Below are 10,600 nucleotides of genomic sequence, written 5' to 3' on the forward strand. Positions count from 1 at the left end.
AATAATTTTACTATTGAAATCATTAAGAGACTGAGAATAAATTAATTAGACTTCTAGATTACGGGCACATGTCAGTGACGTCCAGTATAGCCCCTATTTTTTTTTTTTTTTTTTGCATTGGTGGTGTTTTATGCTGTAGTAGACTTGGGTTTGTATGCTCAGGTTATAGCTCCTATAAAAGCTTCTGATTTATTTTCCTGTTTTGGTCAAGGGTTGAAGGCTTGGAAGGCCACTTACGAAGAAGAAAAGAGGATATTTTATTTTTTTTAATGGATAAACCTTCTATGCATAGGTAGAACGCATAACTGACGGGGCCCAATGCAATGGCATCAAAACCAGGCATTGTTTGAACCACAAAGAATTTTGTTTAATAAAAAATTTTATTTTTTTAATAAAAATTTCTTTGTCAGGTATTAAGTTATAATTTCATTAATTAATAAATGAGTTGTTGATATTGGGAGAGCAAGCACATGAGAGAATTTTATATTATAAGGAAAAACAAAAACAAAACTAAAAATATATATATGTATATAAAGTAACCATCAGACACCAAAAGAACTTCAGGAAGTGAATCTACTCCAGGTTTAGAGTGACCAATATATATCCTTTTGGATTGAGGTTTTCCTAGTTTCAACAATGAAGTTCCTACATCCCAGGAAATCACTCTGTCCTAGGCAAATTAGAGGTATGGGTTATCTTATGACTAGAATAGAAGAACAAAGAAAGACTAGTGTACCATTTTGAGAATGCTCACCCTACTGTTAGATGTGAAGGGTGATGGTCTAGAGGATACAAGCTTTTCCAAATAGCATATGGTAGAGGACTTCTCGAAGGGTAAATGGAAATTCTCCATCCCCAAGAGTCAGGCCTGTGACGTTCTTGATTAATGATTGTCTTGTTTGCCCAATATGTTCACCAGGTCTGTGGTGTGGGCCAGAAGCCAGCCGCAAGTCACGTCCCTCCAAAAACAGTGAAACACCTGAAATTTCAGCTGGGAGCTTTCTTCTGTTCTGGGATATAACTGCATTAAACCCTCAACTTAAACATAACCAGTGAACCTGGAGTATGCCAGTATCAGCCAGAAATATCTCTGCTGCTTTATTTATTAATATTTCCAAAGTATTTATTAGTAAAGTGTTTAGATATGTTTCCACAATAAGATGTAATTGGTATATAAAACATAATAGAACATATGACTCTTGGAAGAAGTTATATTGATACTTTTGAGTACCATTATTTCCCTGATCTGTGCAGAAATATAAAAATAGTCAGAGTATTGGTCTACAGGGAGGCAAAATGTGCTATCCACTTAATGTAACTGTAAGAAGAGTGTCAGTTATTCAGTAGCTCTTTTATGTCACATGATGCACTGATTTATTAAAAAAATTATATTTGATCTAAATATTTCTTGACTACAGGCACCAACAAGACTTTTTCTTAGTTGATATACTAAAACATATCTGATATGATTCTACCAACTGTATATCTCATGAACCTAGTTAAAAAAACTTAAATTGGGTTTACCCAAATGAATTATAAATGATAAAAATGAGTAATCTTTAAACTACAAAAAGTATAAAATAATTACAGACTATTGAATTAATTAAAGAAGGGCTGGATAAGCCTAATAATATAAGCCTGTGTGGCATTCTTTTGAAACTGTAAGTACACAATTGGTTTTCCAGATGTTTTAGTAACATTCATACATTCAAATGCACAGATGTTTGGATTCACCACGTAGACAAAACATCCTAATGGCTGCCTGAATTGATAAAGCTTTTGAGCTCTCTTTCAGATGACTAGCACAATGTGGGCAGTCTAAATATTCAACAGTTCATCTAATCATGTCTTGAAAAATAGAAAGAAAGAAAACTTTCCTGGAAAAGACTCTTCTGAAAAAGTTAATGTTTCCTAGCTTGGAAATCTTCAGATGCCCAAAGTGGATTTGTGTGTGTGTGTCTATTTTTTCCCCATTCTTTTTGTTTTAAATAAATGAGTTAGTTAGATGCAGAACAATCAGTTATCCCAGGTTATCTATATAGAGAGATGAGCAGATCTTAGCATAATTTGATTTTGAAACAGTCAATAGTAAAAGTAAAATCATGGCTTTTGGATGGGTCTTTTTTACTGTTTAAAGGCAATTTCCCTTTTCAATCTATGTTCAACACTGTAAGCTGTAGGCTCCTTTTATTTATTCCTAATTTTACTATGAATATTCATTGTAAAAATTCTTCTAATAAATGTAGTTCCAAGACCAAGTCTCCATCTTTCTCTGGATAGACAGGACTCTCAGGTCCATAGGCATTCAATCGGTGATGTGGACAGAACCTCACATCTAGCTTTGTCATTAGTGTTTAAAGACAATTTCAAGGCCTAGATGCAGTGGTACATGGTGCTCGAGTGCTATGCTCTGCAGGCAGGGTTCAATTCCCAGTCCAACCTAAAGGCTCGATGTGATTAAATGCCTGTAATACTAGCTACCCAGGGAGCATGGGGCACAAGGATTTTGAGCTGGAGGCCAACCTGGGCAAAACAACAAGACCATGTCTGAAAAAACTGCCAGATAATGTGGCACAGACCTATGGTTCCAGTTGGGATGCTGTAGTAGCAAAAGGAGGATTTTGATAAAGCCAGCTCTTACCTTAAAATAGAGAAAGAAAGAAGAAAGGAGAGAGAGAACTAAGAACCAGTATTTTGTGGGTAGTTCGATATACCCAATGGAGAGGGCCCAAAAGTGGCAAAGAAGAAAACACACTCTACAAGGCTGACCCACATAAGAAGGTTGCAGGTTTCTCTCAAAGACCTGTCTGTGTGACCATGACAGGGCTGGCTGAGGCAGAAAGAGGGTGGACTGTGGTGTCCCCTCTTGGGAGGGACTCTGTCTTACGGAAGGCATAAATACAAGCTTACCAAAAATATTCACTGGAGTGATCTCAAATGCAAAAGAAGAAATTATAGAATATTCTATTTTAGACAGTATTATAAACATTATGTTCTTAAATATTTCTAGCATACATACAGTTTATTTCGAAATGGAGGGGAAACATCTTAAGCTGTATAAAGTTTCACAATCCTTTTTATCGCTTTAATCATATTTTAAGTAACTATTTTTGTTATGTAGAAGGAGTATGCTTTTCCAATAAACATTGAGTTGCCAGTCACAATGCTTTTATTAATATAAGGATTTTGGATTTCATATTTAAGTAATCAGATGGGATTATAAATTAGTAATTTTTTTCTCTACTGGTTATGCCCTTTCCATCCCTTGTCTTTGTAAATAACACTGTTTTTATTGCTCCTTTATAAAGTCACTCCTACTGGTCATTTTGCTTGAAATTAGAAAGCTTCCTCTTTATTTCCTTAGCATACATTGTGGGGAAACAATGAGTCCTTTCTTTAGTTCAGCTAGCTTCCTTTCACCTTCTCTTCTACCTGAATCTGGTCATTGCTTACATCCTCCAGCTGGAAAGGAAAGCCCATCCGCTAGGAAATGTAGTTACACCATATTAGGAAAGGACAAAACAATACCATTTATTTTAAAAATCTCTAGATTCTAACAATGTTTTAAACCATATATCTTTTATTACTTGAGGACACAAAATCTGATTTACTGATGAAGAAACAAAAACTCTGAGATTAGATATTTATAACCTATCCATGAGCATACAGAAAAAGTCAGGACTAGTATTCAAATGGAGATGCACCTTATTTCAAGGTCTTTGCTCCTTTCCTTGCACCTCACTAATCTGCATCCTCAGAAGCAAAAATAAGGAATTTAGATTACAAACATTGCTTAATAACGACAGACCAAGACAAAGGATTCCTGAAATTCTTGCCCATTCTTGAATGTTTTATAATTCTGTTGAACAAAATAATGTGGTTCCCAAATTTGGTCTCTTGCTAGTACATTATGTTGAACAAGTTATTTCACCTTTCTTAAACTTAGCTTCATATTTATAAAATAGAAGAATTGGAAGACATGTTCAAACACAAAACATCTATGCTTATTTATATGATGCAATAGTATTTTATTCTTACTCTACACTAATCCCGAAGTGGGATTTTGGTAGAACATGTTGATTATATCATTCTAAATGTTTTTCTCTTTTGGCATACGAAAGATTCTAATAGATTACATTTGTTGTGTAAGAGTTCTGTAACATGACTCAAAACAATGTAAAGTCATGAGTCATTCAAACAAATGGTGATTTGAAAATATATGTTAAAGAAGCAAGGCCTCAGAGACAATTAAACATTGATGTATTAAAAGAACTAGGCCGGGGACCAGCAGGTGACACAGTGCTTAAGGTGCTGGACTCCCACATGGTCGACAGTGGTTCAAGTTCTGGGCCCAGCACCTTGAAACTCACGCCAGCCTTGTGTGTGTGTGTGTGTGTGTGTGTGTGTGTGTGTGCTCAAAATCCAGAGAGGACAATGTAGGAGAAGGGATTACAGCATGGCCATTCCCCCTAGGGATTGATTTCTTGCTTTCTGTCTCTCTCTATGTTGTCGGTAAGCACATGTGTCCTACAGCCAAAAAAAAGAAAAAGTCTTAAAAAAAAGAGAGAAATAGGCCAGCTCTTTGGCACAACAGTAACATGATGCTCAAGAGAAGTTATTCCCACATGAAGACTACAGTTTGAATAACCTGACTAGTCAGTCAGAAACAAGCCATGCACACACACACGAGTGCCAGATCTAACGGACGAGAGGACTGGAGAGAGGGTATATAGGTATGACTGGTCCTGTGCCCACCTCTCCCTCCCCCTCTTTCTCTGTCTCACTGTCCCTTGTGTGTGTGTGCACTCTATTCTGAATAATAAAAAAACTGAAAAGAAGCAATATTAAGAGACTTATCATGATAACCCACAAATGGTAAAGATTGAGATTTATGTTGAACTTAGTATCCTGAAATAATAATTACCAATTCGTAATTTGCATGGTTTTATAAAGGTACAAGCATTAATAAGCCCAGACAAAACTACTTGTAAGACCCCATGTTTAAACCTACAAATTAAGACATAAACATGTCATTTAAGTGAAGTGAATTTAGTAATTCTCTTCCTCTCTACTGATCTCTTGGAAGCAAGTAGAAAATGCTACCAGCCACAGCTATGTACTATATACCAAGGATACAGTTCTTTAAGTAAAAACCGAGCAACAAAACAACTTCTCATGCCATTACTTTTTTTTTTTTAGTAATTATTAATACTTATATTTTGAGTTTACATTTTCAGAAATATAAACATTTCTGGGGACCAGCAGTTAGCGTAATGGCTATGTCGCTGGACTCCCATGTAGTCGACCGTGGTTTAAGTACTGGACCCGGCGGCTTAAACTCACACCGGGCGCGAGTGTATGCATGCCCAAGATCCCAATATGTGACCTCTCCTAAAATACTAAGTGTAACAGTTTACTAAATATAATAGAGAAAATGGCCAAAGGAAAGACTATATAGGTAAATATAAGTTTTTTGACCAAGTGAAGGGTTCTTGTAATGTTATTAAAAACAGATAGGCAAATAAGTGGATAGATAGATTTCTGTGAGCAAATTGTGTGATGAACAAATTCTCTATAATAAAATTTTCTTAAAAATACCAGCAAACAGGGGACCAGCAGTTAGCGTAATGGCTATGTCACTGGCCTCCCATGTAGTCGACCGCGGTTCACATCCCGGACCCGGTGGCTTAAACTCACGCTGGGCGCGCGTGCGTGCGTGCCCAAGATCCCGAGAGGAGAACGGAGGAGAAGGGATTGCGGCATGGCCATCCTCTCTGGGGGGTGATTTCTCACTTTCTGTCTCTCTGTCTCTCTCTGTCTGTCCAGCGAGCGCACGCGCCCTATAGCAAAAACCTCTCTTAAAAAAAAATTTAAAAGAAACAGCAAGCCAAATAAAAACCTATATATAACTATTTTATTTTTAAATTTTGAGCTAAGGAGGTAATAATTTTATTTTTAGAGAAACATGAGCTTTTTCATTGTAGTAGAGAATAAGAGAATTTCATTTAAGTGAGAAAAATGTATTAAACATAATTGTGTCACACAGCAGAGGAAAACATTAAAGGGATATATTTTCCACATTGTTACCTTATTAACATGCATAAATAAAAAATTAAAGCTATATTGGATATTATAATTATGAACAGGCATTTAGACAGTATTGATAGTTCTAGTCATGATGTATCACATTTAATTCACAATTAGTGAATGAACTATGTACTTTTCAAAATAAAACATTTTTCTTTTTTTTTTGGTATTGTCCATTGGAAAGTGAGTAAAATCATTAATAAATATTAATAAAAATCCATCACAGAGATAATGCCAATGATTTAAGGAACATAAGAATCTAAGAGCCAGATGAGTTCTGATAATTTTAAAAAATACTTCCTAAATGGAATAAAGAAGCAACGCTAGATCTTACTTTGATTAGCTACGCATTAAAGTCCCAAAGAGCATCATATCCAAGGTTTAGTCTGTGGAGAGAATCTAAGACCTTCTCGTTTGTCACTATCATTACCATCAGCATCAATACTTCCACTAAATTCATCACCATCTTCTTCGTAGGTATTATGTTTCTAAAACTCTTATTACTCAAGGACGTAGTGTTAGGAGCAAAAATAAGTTTATCTGAAGTGTGGAAGGAAGATATAATGTTGAAATACAACTTTATACACGACAGCATATGCTATTTACTGCGAGGAGATGGCAGCTTCGTGCAGCATGCAGTAATCTAAATGGCCATCATTCAGTGGCAACAAAGACAGAGTATAGCTTCTAGGGGGAAGAGACAGAAATATGAACAGCAGTTGCCCCCGCAAACCACAGCTACAGCTGCTACCCAGAAGACATACTACAAGTGAGTTCTCGATGCAAACTATTTGAAGTTAAATCACACAGATAGATGCCAAGTTCCCTTCATGTTTTGAATAAATTCTGGTAAAATCAATGCCATGTTCAAGACCAATGAGTGTAATTTTTTCATCAGAATATAAATATAACTATTTACAATATAATTTAACATATAAAAGTATTCCAGTTTATTCTAATATTTTATTTAAATCACTTCAAATCTGATAACGATCAGCATGGTATGACTAATTAGAATTCCTATCTTCATATACTTGACAGATGCCACGAGAAACCTGTATTAGATGGTTTACTGAAGATAACATTAACAAATTCAGCATGGAACTTCTGATATTCTAATATGTTCTGTTCAGCTATCTTACTGAAACTATTTCATTAATTTTCTGTTTTTTATTTTTATAAAAAAAGGACAATCTTACACCCAATTGGTTTCAATTGCTATATGTAATACATGTACAATTATGCATACAGCAAGATTCTTACCCTAATGGAAATAACATTCTGGAAAACAAGAAATGCAATAAACAAGTAAACTGATATAGAAACAAAACATAATTTATAATTTCTAATAAATGATAGGAAAAAACTGCATTAAAAAAACTTTGCATGTATATTGATCAAGAAACACTTTGCTGAGGACATAATATTAAAAAATATTCTCAAAGCATGGTAAGGAAGTCAGTCACATAAATAGCCACAGGGAAACATACAAGGCACATAGAAAAGGAAATTTACAAATCTTAAGGCAGAAAAGGCTCTCTTGTATATCCCACAATGTATCAGCAGGCTAAGGTGTCTAGAGGGTTGGGAGAGAGTGCAGAGGGACACAAAATGAATTGGAGAGAAGACTAAGAGTTGGTGCAGGGCCTTGAAGACAGGGAAAGAAGACTGTACATCATATTAAGTTCAATACAAAGCCAGTAGTGAAATTGACGTAGGGGACTTATATGATGTGATTCATATTTTTCAGAGATGATCTGGTTTCTGGGTCGATATTGAAACTTTGGTTAAGCTGGAGAGAGAAGGTATTCATTGAAACAAAAGGATTAGTTAGAAGGGATTGTAGGAGTTGGGCAAAAACCCATATTGGAATAGATGGAGGAGCATGGCTGGGTGAAAGATGTATTTGGTGTAGAAATTACTCACTATGAATTCATATGGAGGGCAATTAAAAGGAGGCTCAAGATAATAACGTCTTGCTAACTGATTTGGAGTACTGTTCCAATGGAGAATTCATTTATGTGATGAGGAAGAAACCAAGTTGGAGGCTTGAAATGTTCAAATTTGGATGAGCTATATTTGAGATGCCTATGAGGTATCCAAAGAAACTCAGTTGTCTATATTCACTTAAAAATCAGAAGTGAGGGGTGCCAGCAGGTAGTATGGTGATTAAAGCACTGGACTCTGACATGGCCGACACGGTTCAAGCCCCAGACATGGTGGCTTGAGGGTCATGGTGGGCATATGTGCGTGTTTGCCCAAAATCCTAGGAGGAGAATGGAGGAAAACGGATTGTGGTGTGGTCATCCCTTCTGGGTGATAATTTCTCACTTTTCACTTTTCATCTCACTCTCTCTCTCTCTGTCCAGTAAGCACATATATTCTATGGCAAAAAATAAAATAAAAAGATAAAATAAAAAATAAAACCAGAAGTGAGTGGCCAGCAGATAGTGTGGTTGTTAAAGGCACTGGACTCCCACATGTCCCACATGGCTGTGTTTTGAGTCACACCAGGTGTGTCCATTCATGCCCAAAATCTCCTGGAGGAGAAGGAATTGTGGCATAGCCATTGCCCCTTCATAGTCTTTGGATCAGGAGGTTGCCCAAAAAATAGCATAGTTTAAATTAAAGGTTTAAAGTTGCTCAGCCACACTTTTGAAATATTTCATCCTGTAAAGAATAGGAAGAGGAAAATCAGAAAAGGATGTTGGTGAAAACAGCTAGCAAAGTCAAATGGATGGTGTGACTCCATGGAGGTTTAAACAATTACAATGTGTTGAAACCTGCTGGAAAATATAAACAGGACGCATAGGAAAATGCAGAATCCATTGTTGATCCTAATGAAAGACGTTTCCACAGATTACTGTGGACAGATTTCAGTACGAAGCAGAGAGAGGAGTTAATGAGAAAGGAACAAAGGATGGAATGAATGTAAAGCATGCATTTAAGGGAATTAAGAGATGGATAACCAAGGAAAAGAACTCTGAAGTAGACTAGGAAAATTGCATCTGGAATTTTAATGGGAAGAAGGTGGAAAACCTTAGGGCAGATGCAAGTAACTTTGAAGTTAGAGTGAACCATGAGGAGGCTGCTGTCCACTTACTCCATTTCTCCATAAAGTGTGAGAAAGGGGCACATTAGAAAGCAAGGGATGAGAGACTCTGAAAGATTATAGGAGAAAGGATAAACCTAACCACCTCAAAGTATGAGAAAGAAAAATGTGGGACCAGCAGATGGTGTAATAGCTATGTCACTGGATCCCCACATAGTCCACTGCAGCCTGAGTACCAGACCCAATGGTTTAAACTCACACCAGGCATGTGTGTGTGCATGCCTAAAATCCCAAGAGAAAAACAGAGGAGAAGGGATAGTGGTGTGGCCATCCCCCCTGGAGGGGGGGAAGGTGATTTCTCGTTTTTCTGTCTCTCTCTGTCCCTCCAGTGAGCACATTTGCCCTATAGCAAAAATCTGTCCAAAAAAAAGAAAAAGATAAATGTGAGAAAAAAAGCATGTGATAAGGAAGTGTTGATCATTCAATTAAGTTTAATGAACTATAAATTTAAATGGTTGTGAATGTGTGTGTGTTTCTAGAAATAAAGCTGCTTGTGATTTATGCATGGAAAACCTGTTTTAGACCCAGCAAAGAACCTCTAGTTTCAGTCTTGGCATTTCCTTTAGCTTTTACACCTACCTCTTGCCCTCTATGCATATTTTTTCTCCCTAGTTCCTGTGCCTTTTTTCTTACTAGCATATTTTGTTACCTTGAAACTTAAGTCTCAACAAATGCACTAGGTTTAGAAAAGATGCAGTCAGTATATATGAATATATAAAGGAAGCATTTATTTCAGCCTCAGAAGTATTTGTATATGTGTACACATAGAAGATGGATTAGATTTAGCTCTAAAAATGAAATGTGTGGAGTACCAGCGGTTAGCGTAATGGCTATGTTGCTGGACTCCCACATAGTCAACTGCAGTTTGAGTCCTGGACTCAGTGGCTTAAACTCATGTCGGGAGCATGTGCATGTGGACCCAAGATCCTGAGAGGAGGGGGGAGGAGAAGGGATTGTGGCATGGCCATTCCCCCTGGGGGATGATTTCTCGCTTTCTGTCTCTCTGTCTCTCTCTGTTTTTCTGGCAAAGTGCACGCACCCTATAACAAAAACCTTTATAAAAAAAATGAAATGTGTGTGTGTGACATTATGTGTATATAACATTGGGTCACTGGGAGAGTTGTGATGCATTTTTGCATAGAAAAATATGTCATGACTTTCTCAATGACCTTATATTATGCCTCCATGTACAATACATTGCATTTAAAATGAAGTTCAAACACCAAACTTTGGCATAAAAAGCTTTGTGTTCCCTGACTATGGCCTTGGCACTCTGATCATTCTTCACACAATACAGAAAATAAAGATAGTCACATAGCTTTTTATTCTATCATTTCCAGATAATCACTTTTAAATTATTTCAAATATATATATATATTATATTAAATTATTTCAAATATA

The sequence above is a fragment of the Tupaia chinensis genome, unplaced genomic scaffold (genome assembly GCF_000334495.1).
Source record: "Tupaia chinensis unplaced genomic scaffold, TupChi_1.0 Scaffold148134_1, whole genome shotgun sequence".
NCBI classification, from domain to species: domain Eukaryota; kingdom Metazoa; phylum Chordata; class Mammalia; order Scandentia; family Tupaiidae; genus Tupaia; species Tupaia belangeri.